Here is a 16562-nt window from a genome sequence, read left to right as displayed (position 1 = left end):
TGAATAAAAGAACAGGAGCAAGGGGAAGTAGATACGGCAACCCGAAGTTGAAACCAAACAACGCTACGAACACCGAGCGGGATGAAGATGCTTTCTAAAGATACGTTTCTGCTGCAATGGAACACATAATGCAGGAATGAATATTCTACACAAGCTCGAAGTACAACACTAATTCCACACACAGGCACAGCGGCACTTTCGGTACTCTGCGTCACCTGCGTCAACGTATATTCCCAAATTTATGATGACGGTAGTTTGAATTTTCTTCTTTTTCTTTCGGCTTGTCCCCTACCTCGTGCATCTTCCTCTCTAACACCCATAGTCCTTATGTCCTCCCTCACAACATCCATCAACCTTTTCTTTGGTCTTCCTCTCACTCTCTTCCCTGGTAGCTCCATCCTTAGCGTCCTTCTACCGATATACTCAATCTCTCGCCTCTGGACAGGTCCAAATCATCTAAATCTGGTCTCTCGAACCTTGTCTCCAAAACATCCAACTTTGGCTGTCCCTCTAACGAGATTGCTTCTAATCCAATCCAACCTCCTCACTCCGAGCGAGAACCTCGACATCTTCATTTCTGGCACCTCCAGTTCTGCTTCCTGTTGTTTCTTCAGCGCCACCGTCTCTAATCCGTACATCATGGCTGGCCTCACCACTGCTTTATAAACTTTGCCCTTCATCCTCTTATGTGACTCTTCTGTCACATAAAACACCAGACACCTTCCGCCAGCTGTTCCAACATTCTTGGACCCCTTGCCATACTCATCTTTGCTCTGTATTGTAGACCCAAAGTATTTGAAGTCGTCCACCCTCACTCATCAGCCTCGTCTGTCAGCCTATCCATTACTACCGCAAACGGGAAGGGGCTCAGCGCGGATCCCTGATGCAGTCCCACCTCCACCTTAAATTCTTCCGGCACACCTACGGCACATCTCACCGCTGTTCTGCTGCCCTCATACATGTCCTGTACTATTCAAGCATATTTCTCCGCCACACCAGACTTGCGCATGCAGTACCATAGTTTGATGGTAGTTTAAATGCGACAGAAAAATAAACAAGGCACATTTAAAAAATCGCACACTAACCGTCACAACTATTCACAACTTACAGTGTTGAAGTCATTGAGCTTTCATTAGTCGTAAATTGCTTTGCAAAACCCGTGTACCTATTGACATTGCTCCCCATTTCGGTACAAAATAATTTTTCCTGGAGATTGTCATCCTGTTCATCTCTCGAGGCCTTTTTATGCTCGCGTGTACGGCACCCACGCTGACATCACTGCAGCTCTCCCTTGGGTGTTTACCTTTATTCTCTAGGGTAACTCACATGCGCAGTTTTGAAAATGTACTGCAGTTTTTCTCCAAGTGGCTACAGCTGGTATTGGCTACGACACCACAGCGTGGAGTTTCCTCAGCATTTTTGATCCTTTCCGGTAGCCGTTTTTATTTCCCTTCGCGTAAAAAAGAAGGAAGGAACAACGGTGTCTGCTTGAACAGATGGACCTAAATCAACAGATGAGCCGTTCAATTATGCTGCAAAATTGATCAAGAAAGTGGTGGCGTAGGTGGTATGTGAAGTGCGCAGGCTACGCCATCACAACATGTGACTAAAATGGACCAATCACGAGGGATGATCTCCGTGCATGTTTTGATGCAGAGGTGCTGCACATGGGGATGTGTAGGTCATGTGATGCAATGGAGGTGTTGTCGACCGTGTGAGCATTAAGAGGACATTCATTCATATTGGAACTTGATTTTTTTTTTTTTTTTTTTATGGAGTGCATTTGACAGGAGTGTCAGTACCTGGGATTGTGAATTTACATTTTTATATCATGCAAAACGCTTCTCTAATGACATGATGACGAACACAGCATAGGAAGCGTTGTATCCAGGAGAGGTAGAGAGAAATCCTTTTCAGAAGCTGGTAACATAGATCCCGTCGAAAAATGATATTAAATCTGAACAACCCGTCTCCACCCATTAAAGGCAGACACATTGAGATGCAATCAGAATCTTATACTTCCACTTCTATGTCACTTCGTCCTTTCTATTTTTCAGGTTAAATGGATTTGGCATAGTGACATAACTTTATCTATGTTATTTTGTGTATGTTGCAGCTAACCTGAAGACAACTATGCTCAAATAATACTCTATGGCAAAGAACATCTCTCATAGGAAGAAACAGAGCAGTATCTGGCTTATTCGTAATGCCTACAAGTGGAGGCAGGCTTTCCGCATCAGTCTTACGCTGTATTAGGTCTGATAGCCGCAAAAAGGGTTTCTTTAGTAAGGCTGAGAACACAGACTGCTCTCCGAGACATCTTTTGAACAACTGTCAGTCCACAAGCTACTAAGAGCAGACGGAGAGGGAGGTAGCCATCCTTTTTCCATCCATCCATTGATTTTCTGAGCCGCTTATCCTCACAAGGGTCGCAAGAGTGCCCGAGCCAATCCCAGCTATCAACAGGCAGAAGGCGGGGCACACCCTGGACTGGTTGCCGGCCAATCGTAGGGCACATAGAGACAAACAATCAGTCGAACTTACAATCACATCCGAGGCCAATTTAGAGTCTCCAATTAATACATGAGTTTGGGATGTGGGACGAAACCGGAGTGTCCGGAGAAAACGCACGCAGGCACGGTGGAGAACATGCAAACTCCACACAAGTGGGGTCGAGATTTGAACCCCAGTCCTTAGAACTGTGAGGCCAACGCTCTAACCATTTGCGTCACCGTGCCGCCCCATCCTTTTTCCATTGTAGGAATCAAAAGGTACAGACAAGACTGAAAGAAAGTCAAGTGAGGAAATGAGATTTCATTAAAAAGTGAGTCAGAGGTGGAGTGAAAGGAGGATAAGGTGCTACCTGCCATCACACACCTTTTGTGAACACGTGTGCAGTGTGATACTTGATTATGCACCACCGGCTTTTCACATTCGTTGACGGAGATCACCTGACATTTTTTTTTACCCTTGTCTGTGTGATCAGGAACTCTCATTATTACCTGGAAACAACGCGATTGTCACAAAGTGGTTCCGGCAATATCACATTTTGTTTCCATATTTCCAACTTTGAAAGGGCTCACATGGCTCTATTGAGCAGTTGATGCACTGGCTGAGATGAGAAAGTGACCGTTGCAAGTTTTGCATTTTAAAAAAATACCAATTTAACATTATTTGGTTAGTTATTTGAGATACCTGCGTGACCTCTCATACTTCTTCTTTCTTCTCTTTCTTTCGGCTTGGGGGGTCGCCACATCGTGTCATCTTTTTCCATCTAAGCCTACCTCGTCCATCCTCCTCTCTAACACCCACAGTCTTCATGTCCTCCTTCACAACATCCATCAACCTTTTCTTTGGTCTTCCTCTCGCTCTTTTGCCTGGCAACTCCATCCTCAGCACCCTTCTACCAACATACTCACTCTCTCGCCTCTGGACACTGTTCCACCCCGCTTGGACCCATTTCTTCACTTCCTTACCACACTCTCCATTGCTCTGTATTGTTGACCACAAGTATTTGAAGTCATCCACCCTTGCCATCACTTCTCCCTGGAGCTTCGCTCTTCCTCCTCCGCCCCTCTCATTCACGCACATATATTCTGTTTTACTTCTGCTAATCTTCATTCCTCGCCATCTTTCTAACTGTTCCTCCGTCTGTTCCCTGCTTTCACTGCAGATCACAATATCATCTGCGAACATCATGGTCCAAGGGGATTCCAGTCCAACCTCCTATGTCGGCCCATCTGTTATGACTGCAAACAGGAAGGGGCTCAGAGCGGATCCCTGATGCAGTCCCGCCTCCATCTTAAATTCTTCTGTCACACCTACGGCACATCTCACCGCTATTCTGCTGTCCTCATACATGTCCTGTCCTATTCTAACATATTTCTCCACCACACCAGACTTGTGCATGCAGTACCACAGTTCCTCTCTTGGTACTCTGTCATAGGTCTACAAAGATACAATGGAGCTCCTTCTGACCTTCTCTGTACTTTTCCACGAGCATCCTCAAGGCAAATGGTGCGCCTGTGGTACTCTTTCTAGGCATGAAACCATACTGTTGCTCGCAGATACTTACTTCTGTCCTGAGTCTAGCTTCCACTACTCATTCTCATAACTGACCATAATGACCTCTTATACTAACTTAGAGAATTGCAAATCGCATTATCCCAAAAATACATTTTGGGGATGTTTTACTAGCAATATGAGACATTAAGAATAAAATACATTTGTCTAAGCGTGCTACAGCAGTGCAGATCTATAATCTTTACAATAAATGATCCGGTTGCCAGGTGTAGACGCCCGAGGGTGAATGAACAGATCAGTACATAACTCACAAGTCTTGTGTGGCGATACTCAAAAGAACTCGGTCTGATTGAAGATGACAGAACCGAGACCAGGTTCAAGAAAGAGCCGAGTGTCCATTTACCATCCACCTTTATTTTACTTCTGGCTCGCTGTCACTCCTCCTCTGAAACATGAAGTGCATCCAGTGAACAAAGTCAGCTCAGGAAGCAGTCATACGCTCAAAGCATTTACAAATGGGGGAAATCTTTGAACTGTGCACTGGAGCTTTTCTCAAGCTCCTGAATCTACATTTTTTTTTTCTTCAATACGCTCTCTCCCTGAAGGAGATTATTCTGACACTTTGCCTTCTCACATTTCTTTTTAGGTGAGGTGTTATGTTAGGCAGTTTGGTGTGAAGCCTTGCGTGTCTGTCGCGTCTCAGACACACTCGCTCAAACTCGTTTAGTGCAATTATCTTTTCCGGGATTGCCTTGCCGCTTAAATAAAATATTAGTACAGAGAAAAGGTGAGAGGTCCCAAAAGTTACAATTCATCTCAATTTTACGGAAACCAAGTGTATTAAGTGACATTAACTACTCCGATAGTAGTTTTGGGTCATTTTGACCCCGTCTTACCAAAGCTGTTCTTTTCCCTATTCACCAGTCAATTTTTTTTGGGTCGATGTTTCACTTCATAACAGTAAACGAGTCAGTCGGAAGGAGACACTTTACCACGCAACAATGCGGGAGAATGTGGGTGTTTTTCAAACTTTATTTTCAAGCTTCGCTCACGGCAGCAGACAGCAAACACGGCAACATTGCACAGAACGCCGACTTTTAGACAGGCTCGCTCGCGTCTTCTTTTCCGGAGTTTATATTTCAACAGACGTTTAAATTTTAATGGAGCGGCCTAGCTTTTAAAAGGAAAGTGTAGATCATAAACGAGCAGAATCCAGAGCAGAATCCAACAAAATAAGCTAACATGATGCTATTCAGTACCTGTGACTATCACGTAGGGCACATTAATGATCAATTTCCTCAAAACAATGAGCAACCAAAAATTGTTAATATGAGCAAAAGGTTTTCTGAATGTGAGGTAAACCTGACTTTACTAAATGCAGCATTCTTGTGATGAACTCGTTCTATCATCTCATCGTATTTTCTGTGTCTTGAAAGATCATTAAAATGCTGTAAAATGGCTGCCAGTACAGGACTTTCTACTCTCAAAACAGATGCGAGTGAGTGAGTGAAGTACAACTTGAATAAACTTGTTCTGATCAAGTGTGAGGAAGTTAGGCCAATGGTCAGTTGGTCGTCATTAAGGGAACCACATGGGAATGGCTCTCGACCCATTTTAAATTCCGACCTGAAGTAGTGAAGAACCCCTACGTGCCTGTTCGGTGTAATTTTAGCCTTTTGGTTCTTTGAGGAAGGCTTCACGGGACAACGAGGCACCACAGAGAGACACAAAAAAAAATGGAGCAGAACCACCCAAATTAGATCTTCGCCAAGCTCCAAGCAAGTCAAAAGCACACATGTCCACAAGTGCATCCGCGCTATATAGACGTTCTAAAAATATCAGGCTTTGTTATTTTGTCTTTCTGAATTACGTTCGCAGTTTTCAGGACAATTCAAAAAAATTTTGTGACAACATTCTGATACAGGATAGGTTCATAAAATAACATTCACCCTGGCGCCGTCTCCCTGTCTTCCTTTCTTTTTTATTCCTCGAGCTGTCTCGTATGCCTCAAGTCACCACCTTCTTGTGTATCACCCGCTTTCTTTAAAACAGTCGGCGGTGTGAAGCTGAACCAGTGAAAGGAATCTACACTCGCTACATTTTCTTTCTCTCTTGCAGTCCCCGTTTTAAAGCATGCAGATGGATCGTATGTCATCCGACGTTATAACAAAGAAAAGAATTTATTAAAGTGTACCTTTTTAATTCAGGGGATACGTTTGATTAAGTATACTGTATGTTGCGTATTAAAAAGAGGAAAAAAAAAGCCTTAGGCGAACAGACCACCTCGTTGGATAAGCAATTGCTTTAATAAATCGGTGGTTGAACAGATGAATCGTTGGCGCCTATTTCCATCCATCCATTTTCTTTGCTGCTTATCCTCACGAGGGTCGCGGGGAGTGCTGGAGCCTATCCCAGCTGTCAACGGGCAGGAGGCGGGGTACACCCCGAACTTGTTGCCAGCCAATCGCAGGGCACATCGAGACACAATCACACCTCGGGGCAATTTAGAGTGTCCAATTAATGTTGCCTGTTTTTGGGATGTGGGAGGAAACCGGAGTGCCCGGAGGAAACCCACGCAGGCACGGGGAGAACATGCAAACTCCACACAGGCGGGTCCGGGATTGAACCAGGAACCTCAGAACTGTGAGGCCAACGCTTTACCAGCCGAGTCACCGTCCTGCCTGCCGCCTTTTTCATGGAAGAGAATTTTTACAGTACACCACCGAACAATAACTTCACAAAAATTGTGAATATTTAAAAGAAATTAGGATCTGGCCCAATTTTCCTGAACACAAAGATCGCCAAGAAGCCTTGACTTATTCTGTTCCATGAATTGAAACAGGGGCGGCTGGTCCTCCCACATCCCAAAAACATGCAACATGACAAGCATTTCAGGGTGTACCGCTGGGTGACAGCTGGGAAAGGCTCCAGCACTCCCCACGACTGTTGTGAGGATAAGCGGCAAAGAAAATGGATGGATGGATGGAATTTGGAACAGATTTACTGTATCTTCTGCCATCAAAAGAAAGCGCATTTATAGGAATGTTCTGCTTGTCCGTATACGTCGCTGGTATAGATTGAAGAATACAAATATATTTAGAATGAACAAGTAATACTTTTCAGAGCAATTTCATAAAAATACAATAATGCGGTGCGGAACACCTGATGATCTCTGACAGCCACGGGACCCTGCTTGGGAATTACTGGTCTAGACTGAAGCCGTTTTAATCCCGCAACGGAATCCAACCTTTTCCTCCCCTTCCCATCGTTCCACCTGTCATGTTTTTTTTTTTTTTTTTAATTTCGAAATGTATTTGTGTCATCGCGAGCGCATGTGTGCCCGGACGGACTAATCCTGCGTCCATCGCGTTCTCTGGCACAGTGACCTAAAAGCCCCTGTCTAGCACGTACTTATCCAGAAGAGGCCATGTGGCGATTAAATTAAAGATCATATCACTTGTGAATATGAAACATGCTTATTGAGGGTCACTTTTTTTTTTCCTCCTTTATTATATTACTCGATTGTTACATGCTGCCAGAGAGGCTGGATTGCGCAAGTGTGTGTCTGTGCACACTTGTGTGTGGAGTATTTCTTTTTCAGTTTTCAACCCAGAAAACTGGACAATGAACCGTTCAAGGTTCCTACGGGGAAACCAAGGCAACACACTTGTGAAGCAGCAGTGCCGGCTTTTATGTGGCGCCACAACTGCCCGTTGAGGCAATTTGCCCCTAATCTACGGTTGGTGCCGCCACTCAAATATCTTAAATTAACACTCTAGCCACTTTACGAACGATCCGATATATGGCTGCCTGAGACACCGAGATGACACAGCTCGCAGATGTCACACTAAACACACACACAGAGTTAAGTAGGCTTCACGGCGCCAATGGCACAGAATGTTATTTATAGCCCCGGTAAGAGGTAAAAGGGTCACGAGTCGACAGTTACTCAGCATAAAGAACCAGGAAGAGTACAGCATCTTAAAACCAGGTCTGAGTGTCTGTGATGTCAGTTGATAATAATTTTAGACCCCCCCCCCAAAAAATAGCCATTTCATCTGAGAATAGCTACAGTATTAGGGTTTCCTCAAACAAAAAAAGCAAGGATACTCTAATAGTCTTTCAAGTGAAATGATTGAGAAGGGCTTTATTCAATTCACATTTGCCGAGTGTATTAAAGTAAATTCCTGTTCAAACCTTTTTTTTTTTTTTTTTTTTTTTTACCAACTGCAGTTTTGTTTTATGTACAATGTGAGCCTTCAAGGTGGAATGCTTGGGTCTCACAACTTGGAGTTCACCCAAAATCTCCTCTCTTCAGCTGTATGAAGTACAAGTTGTTTTGCTTTTCTATGGCTTTTTCTGGCTATGTTTTGTGATCCCGCTACAGGAAGACTGGCAAAAAGAAATTCAATTTCAAAAATATCCATCCATCCATCCCGTCTATTTTCTACCGCTTTTCCAGGTATGGTCGCGGTCGAAGTAGCTTCAGCAGGGGTACCCAGACTTCCCTTTCCCCAGCCGCTTCTTCCAGCATTTCCGGAAGGATCCCGAGGCGTTCCCAAGCCAGCGGAGAGACATCGTCTCTCCAGCGTGTCCTGGGGCGTCCTCGGGGTCTCTTTCCGGTGGGACATGCACGGAACACCTCACCGGGAGGAATCCGAATCAGATGCCCCAGCCACCTCATCTGGCTCCTCTCAATGCGGAGGAGCAGCGGCTCGACGTTGAGACCGAGCTTCTCACCTTATCTCTAAGGGAGAGCCAGAACACCCTGCGGAGGAAACTAATTTCAGCCGCTTGTATCCTACTTATCCAATAAACCTAAAAGAGGAAGTTAAGCAATTTCAATGTGCTGTGCAAATTGCTGAAAAAAAAAAAAAGTGAACGGTTACAGTTGAGAATCGTTATGGACCCAGAATCAAAATAAGGAACTTACTGCCGGGAAGAAGTCACTCTAGCCACCAATCAAATGTTTATAACGTGCATCAATAGAAAGGGTTGGAAAGTGCCCGTTTTAGAACTGTTAATATTTACTGCACGTGACGGAGTGTCTATATAAGTCAAGAAGTTCTGTTTATATGGCAACTCCAAATGCTATTTTTTTAGCCGTCGTCTCCTTCGACGTTTGTGGCCACTCATTTCGTGGACGCATATAGCGGTGAAAGATTTCACACCAAATTGGGATTCGCTCAGGTCGGTTAAGCAATTCATACATTGATGGCAATCGGGAAGGCCTTTTATTTCTCGTCTTCTGATTTGGTAAAGTGTGTCGTTTCTCGTGAATTGCCGTTTTCTGTTAGCATTAATATTTGGAGTCACGAGAGCAATGGGGTGGAAAAGGGACGCCCCAGGCAGGGCGATATGATTTTCATGTATAGTTTGAGCTAAGGCGGCACAGTGGATCAACTGGAAAGCATTGGCCTCACAGTTCTGAGGTCCCGGGTTCGATCCCCGACATCTCTGTGTTTGCATGTTCTCCCCCTACCTACGTGGGTTTCCTCTGGGCACTCCGGTTTCCTCCCGCATCCCAAAAACATGCAACAGGAATTGGACACTCTAAATTGCCCCTAGGTGTGATTGTAAGTGTGGCTGTTTGTCTCCATGTGCCTTGCGATTGGCTGGCAACCAGTTCAGGGTGTACCCCGCCTCCTGCCCGTTGACAGCTGGGATAGGCTCCAGCACTCCCTGCGACCCTTGTTAGGATAAGCGGCCAAAAAAATGGATGGATGGTTAGTTTGAGCTAAAATGATCAGTGCACAGGCTTGTTCATTTGTGCAATGATTTGTAATATAGATGTTATTTTAACGCAGGAAATAAGTAAATCCACTCAGTCGTGAAACAAGTATAACGCAGGATGTGATACTCAGTGATACCTGAAAATACCTGATATTTCTTGATCATTTGTCACATTTTCCTCTTTTCGAGCCTAATAGCGTCGAGGAAACGTTTCGTGACTTCCGGAGGGTGCAGATCACTCCACGAAGCCACAATAAAATCGTACTAATGAGTAAATCGCACTAATACCGGCATTAAATGGAGACCAAACCAAAGAGCTGGATAAAGATAATGAAGACAAATTGGTTGGCGTTGAACACGAATGACGAGAAAGGTTAAAGGGGAAGAGAAAAAAAAAAAAAGGAGAGGGAGAACTGGGCTAAATTGTTTCTGAGCTGCCCAAGGAGAGGTCAGCTGTTGCCAGTAGACACACGTTAATCTGTCATTACTCTCATCAGGCCTGCGGCACCGCTGCGCGAGCGAGCGAGCGTGCGGTCGCAAAAGCAGACGGTCTGATTGGAATTCTGTTCGCGGGCTGGGTGAAAGCTGAGTCACCATGGCGACCTGGAACCGAGGAACGTAGCAAGAGTGGGGAGGATACTCGGCGGAAAGGAAACGGAATATCAGCGTTGCCGTTTGAGGGCTTTTCTGCGACGCCACTCCATCAGCAAGCCGCACTTTAGAAGTGTTTGAGTATTTTAATAAGTCGCATTTTCAATTAAAAAAAAATAATACATTGGGACTTTTTGAGCTCAGGAAATGTGCTCAAAAAGTCCCGTTCATTGTGATCCATCTTTGGTTTTTCAGCGATCTATTAGTATCATTTGATTGGAAACTACAGATAAAAACTTTCCAAGTTCTCTCTAATGGGATAATTCAAGTTTTGTGGCCTTTACTTTAATGACTAATGTGGAAAATTGTCTACATTAGGACGCAAAGAGTGGTAGACATGCTTGACCGCTCTTTGATGATGTTGACCCTGCGACTGACTGGCGACTAGTTGAGGGTGTCGTCTGGCTTTCGCTCAAAGATAGCTGGTATAAGCTCCGGCACTCCCGCCACCCTTGTGAGGAGAAGCGGCTTGGAAAATAGATGAAATCTGTGATGAGTGAAATCCTCGAACTTGGAGCACGTCTCGCAGCCTTTTGGCCTTCAACGAGCTGTCACTCCAATATGTCTAAATTGCACTTCAATCCAATAACTGGTGTAATGACTGGAATTACCAGCATGCGCATGAATGCATCTGCCAGTCCATTTTCAAATAATGCTTTTGCTTTTTTTTAATACATCTATTACACAGTATGTCCCAGGAATGCCTGGGATGTCAATTTTCCATACCACACACCCTCAACTATGTGGCACAGACTCTGGGCGAGAGTCACCCTGAACTGGTTGCCAGCCAATTGCACGGCACATCCAGGCAAAGAGCCATTCACGCTTACATTCACACCTATGGGCAATTTTGAGTTTTCATTTAAGTTACCGCGGAGGCCCCATCGCTCGTTGGTCAGAGCACTGTTTTGGTAAACCAAGGGTTGTGAGTTCGTATCCCACTGGGGCCTCCACTCCCCAAGAGGGGTTGCGTCAGGAAGGGCATCCGGCGTAAAAACTGTGCCAAACAAATATGAGCGTTCATCTGAGATGTCACGCTGTGGCGACCCCTGACGGGACAAGCCGAAAGAAACTTTGTCCCACCGCTCAGACCAGCCGGTGACCTTCCCCTTCGGAATGCCCCCTATATAACCTACCATGCTTGTTTTAGGTACGTGGAAAGAAAGAGGAGTACCCGGAGAAAACCCACGCCGGCACATGCGTAGCGTACAAACGCCACACAACCAAGGCGGGCGGGATTTGAACCCAGGGCTTCAGAACTGTGAGACAGACGTGTTAACCAGTCGCTCGCCTGTGATGTCACTTCATAAAAATCCACTGGAAATTTGGCAGGTGTTGGTGAGATAACACTCATGACCATGACTACAACCTGGAAACATATTGGATCAATATGCCAGTATCCCAAAAACACTCTAAATTGCCCCTAGGTGTGATTGTGAGTGCGGCTGTTTGTCTCTATGTGCCCTGCGATTGGCTGGCAACCAGTTCAGCGTGTACCCCGCCTCCCGCCCGTTGACAGGTGGGATAGGCTCCAGCACTCTCCGCGACCCTTGTGAGTATGAGCGGCCAAGAAAATGGATGGATGGATGGATGATAGAAGTAGTGGTATTCCGTATTGCTTACACTGCTGTGTATTTTTATTTATTCCTTTTAGCGGCACAGCGGTGCAGCTGGAGAGCGGCGGCCTCACACTTCTGAGGAGTTCTGAGATCAAATCCCGACATCGCCAGTGTGGAGTTTGCAGGTTCTCCCCCGTCCATGCATGGGTTTTCCCCGGTTATTCCGGTTTCCTCCCACATCCCAAAAATATGCATTCAGTGTCCACTCTAAATTGCCCGTCGGCTAAAAAAAGAAGTACGGTTAGGTAGATGTTTTATTCTGTTTCCATCTTTCTCGTTTATTTTATCATGTTAATTATTTTCATCATTCTGCAATGAACTGGCAACCAGTCCAGGGTCAGCTGGGATAGGCTCCATATTGAACCGTGACCCTCGTGATTGATGAGCGGCTAGATTGATAAAATGGTTTATTTTTGACTATATTTTACAAACGGACGCACAGTACAGCGAATCATGGAGCTGCTCGGTGCTCGCAATCCATCTAACCCAAGAACCGAGAACATGAAGCGCGACTGACTATAACATGAAAGGTTTTTTTTTTTTTTTCTTTTTCTCTTTCCACAAATAGCTGACAGGCATTTCTGGCAGTAAAGGAGACAGACGCGCTCGTAGCAGCAGACGCTGACATGTCACTCAAAGGATATAATTGATTTTCTTTTGAAGGTGTAAAAAATGGTTTCACACCCTGCCATTGATGCCACCGAAAGATTCGAGCGATCCAAGAGACAGTCCGGTTGCGCGGAGCATCGGCGGGAATGTCACACGCGTTGCGAATGAACAGAAAGAGGAGAACGTAATGGGCCGTTCCGGCGGAATTAGGAGTTGACTGAGATCAATTGGTAAATTATATGCTGTAATGATTACGCTGGGGCGGTTGCTATTTATGCGCTGTTTCCAAGAACAGTCCTCCGACCGCGCGCGCTGTGACAAATGAGTCTTTGTCGGTATTTTGAAATTAAGAGGGAACCCGGACCGTTTCGTGCAAGGCGGGAGGGGGGATCTTGCTCAAGCCTTGTAATTCCTTCCATCCATTTTGACCGGAGTCCATTTATGGACGGGTTTATTGGGCCGTACCTCATCGTTTATGTCCCTCTCTCTCTCTCAAAAAGCCACTTTTTGGGTTTTTTTGTTTTTTGGGGGGTTGCTTCTGCAACATAATATGGTTTAAAATGGCGAACATTTAGCAACAGAATGATGATTCATGAGGACCAAGATAACGAGTAAACTTTTATAGATTTTGATAGTCGTGGCTCAGGTGGTAAAGCGTTGGCCTCACAGTTCTGAGGTCCCAGGTTCAATCCCGGACCCGCCTGTGTGGAGTTTGCACGTTCTAACCGTGACTGCTGGGCTTTCTCCGGGCACTACGGTTTTCCTTCCACATCCTCAAAAACATGCAACATTAATTGGACACTCTAAATTGCCCCTCGATGTGACGTTGGCCTCACAATTCTGAGGTCCCGGGTTCAATCCCGGACCTGCCTGTGTCGAGTTTGCATGTTCTCCTCGTGCCTTCGTGGGTTTCCTCCGGGCACTCCGGTTTTCCTTCCACATCCCCAAAAACATGCAACATTAATTGGACACTCTAAATTGCCCCAAGGTGTGATTGTGAGTGTGGCTGTTTGTCTCGATGTGCCCTGCGATTGGCTGGCGACCAGTTTAGGGTGTACCCCCCCTCCTGCCCGTCGACAGCTGGGATATGCTCCAGCACTCCCCGGAACCTTTGTGAGGATAAGCAGCAAAGAAAATGGATGGATGGGAGTATGACCACAGTAAGGTCCAGCTTTCATGTTGCTCGTGAGGAACATGCCAACATTATCCATTTCTTTGCCGCTTATCCTCACGAGGGTCGCGGGATTGTTGGAGCCAATCCCAGATGTCATCGGACAGGAGGCGGGGCACACCCAGAACTGGTTGCCAGCCAATCGCAAGGGCACATAGACACACGCAGTACACCAGTCACACTCGCAATCACACCGACGGGCAATTTAGAGTCTCCAATGAATGCATATTTTTGGGATGTGGGAGGAAACCCACGCAGGCGCGGGGAGAACATACAAACTCCACACGGGATTGAACCCAGGACCTCAGAACTGTGAGGCTTTCCGGCTGACCCACCGTACCGCCTATGCATATATATATATATTATTATTGGTATTTATTTTGATGGAGACATGCACTGGAAAGGAGAGGAATGAAGATTAGCAGAAGTAAAACAGAATATATGTGCGTGAATGAGAAAAGTAGAGGGGGAAGAGTGAGGCTACAGGGAGAAGAGATGGCGAGGGTGGATGACTTCAAATACTTGGGGTCAACAATACAGAGCAATGGAGAGTGTGGTCAGGAAGTGAAGAAACGGGTCCAAGCAGGTTGGAACAGCTGGCGAAAGGTGTCTGGTGTGTTATGTGACAGAAGAGTCTCTGCTAGGATGAAGGGCAAAGTTTACAAAACAGTGGTGAGGCCGGCCATGATGTACGGATTAGAGACGGTGGCACTGAAGAAACAACAGGAAGCTGAACTGGAGGTGGCAGAAATGAAGATGTTGAGGTTCTCGCTTGGAGTGAGCAGGTTGGATAGGATTAGAAATGAGCTCATTAGAGGGACAGCCAAAGCTGGATGTTTTGGAGACAAGATTCGAGAGAGCAGACTTGGATGGTTTTGGACATGTTCAGAGGCGAGAGAGTGAGTATATTGGTAGAAGGATGCTGAGGATGGAGCTCCCAGGCAAAAGGGCGAGAGGAAGACCAAAGAGAAGGTTTATGGATGTGGTGAGGGAAGACATGAGGGCAGTTGGGGTTAGAGAGGAAGATGCAGGAGATAGGCTAAGATGGCAAAAGATGACACGCTGTGGCGACCCCTAACGGGACAAGCCGAAAGGAAAAGAAGAAGATTTGTATTTATTTTTCATTTGTACGTATTTATTTTTGACCTTGCACTTTTGCATGCACTGAAACAGACTATACACTGACAATAAATGGCATTCCATTCTATTGTATTCTTCTATTCTATTCTATTCCATTTGAAATATAATCAGTGTCTTTCATGATTTTGATGACAACCAAGATTTGAATCGCGCATACTTCCGTGCACGCGCGTGCATGTGAACGTGCAAGAAGGTCAGTAATTGGAAATGGCCGCGGGCTTGTCTGGGTTCAAATATCCCGACTTGTTTTTTTTTTATTGTCCACCCTGGCTTGACTGGAGCTAAGAAATATTTAACTGCGTGGGCATCATGATTGAGTCATGCAATGCTGCTGCCAAACATTAAAATTTCCTCACACCGCATTTAAAAATACGTGAATTTAATTGTAACTATCGCCAAAGGCAAAGGTTTAAATTTCGGTATTCATGGTAGTAAAAAAAAAATATATATATTCAAGTTTGAAAAATCTAAACACTAAAAATATGTTTTCCCCATGAAAATACACATGCACACTGTTACATTTTTGCCTCAAAAAGGATTAAAAAATATCTCTACAGTATATAGAGTAATTGAAAGCAATTATGTGCATAGAAATGTTATGACATACTTGAGATGTGACGCACAAAATTTCCCAATCCACATTCTGCGCAGGTTACAACTGTGTAGCAAAACCAGAACCAGACTTGCCTGCCACTGGACCAGACCGGTCCTCTCCTGAAACTGTGTAGCCCCGTTAAAGTGTTAGACGCGGAAACCCTTGACTGTCAAGCAATTAAAGTTGTACATCAAGCAGGAACATGAAACATGAACATCAACATCCATCCACCCGTTTTCTTAACCGCTTATCCTCACAAGGGTCGCGGGGAGTGCTGGAGCCTATCCCAGCTGTCAACGGGCAGGAGGCAGGGTGAACCCTGAACTGGTCGCCAGCCATTTGCAGGGCAGATGGAGACACATATATTGTTTTTTTTACTTACCTAAAAAAGAAGGGTAGTATATTAGAAGTACACACATTCCTATCTGTTTTACAATTACATTGCTTTATGGTGGTGTCAAAATTGAACTTAATCATACTGAACTAGCATTAGGCAACTATTTGACACCCCAAAATATGAATATTTGAGTGTGACAGTGGATTTTGTAGTAAGATATGGTTTCCTAAAATATAATTGTGTGTGTGTGTGTGTGTGTGTGTGTGTGTGCGGTGGGGGTCTGTAACCATAACAATCAAGCGACTTTATTATCAGATGTGTTATGCATACATAACATACAATATATCTGAAATAGGACTCCTTTCAGACCGGTGGTGCTGTAATAAACAGCTAAACCAAACAGTTAAAAGATCCATCCATCCCTTTTCTTCACCGCTTATCCTCACGAGGGCAGCAGGCGGGGTACAGCCTGATCTGGTTGCCAGTCAATCGCAGGGCACATCGAGACAAACAGCCGCGTTCACAATCATACCTCGGGGCAATTTAGAGTGCCCAATTAATATTGCATGTTTTTGGAATGTGAGAGGAAACCGGAGTGCCCGGAGAAAACCCGCGCAGGCAAGGGGGGAACATGCAAACTCCACACGGGCGGAGGCGGGATTGAACGCGGTCGCTCAGAAGTGT

At 45.2% G+C, this 16562-nt stretch overlaps 1 protein-coding gene and 1 long non-coding RNA gene across 4 annotated transcripts in view; one reads left to right on the top strand and one right to left on the bottom strand.

The window, feature by feature from the left end:
* Nucleotides 1–16562, bottom strand: part of zgc:172282 (leucine-rich repeat and fibronectin type III domain-containing protein 1-like protein) — a 154214-nt gene that overhangs the window by 120412 nt on the left and 17240 nt on the right. The window lies entirely within an intron of this gene.
* LOC133504956 (uncharacterized) overlaps nucleotides 1–16562 on the top strand; it is a 179747-nt gene that overhangs the window by 161856 nt on the left and 1329 nt on the right. The window lies entirely within an intron of this gene.

Source organism: Syngnathoides biaculeatus, chromosome 8 (assembly GCF_019802595.1).
Source record: "Syngnathoides biaculeatus isolate LvHL_M chromosome 8, ASM1980259v1, whole genome shotgun sequence".
In the NCBI taxonomy this organism is placed as follows: domain Eukaryota; kingdom Metazoa; phylum Chordata; class Actinopteri; order Syngnathiformes; family Syngnathidae; genus Syngnathoides; species Syngnathoides biaculeatus.
The sequence above is the reverse complement of the archived record's forward strand: the minus strand, read 5'-3'. Positions and strand labels throughout refer to the sequence as shown.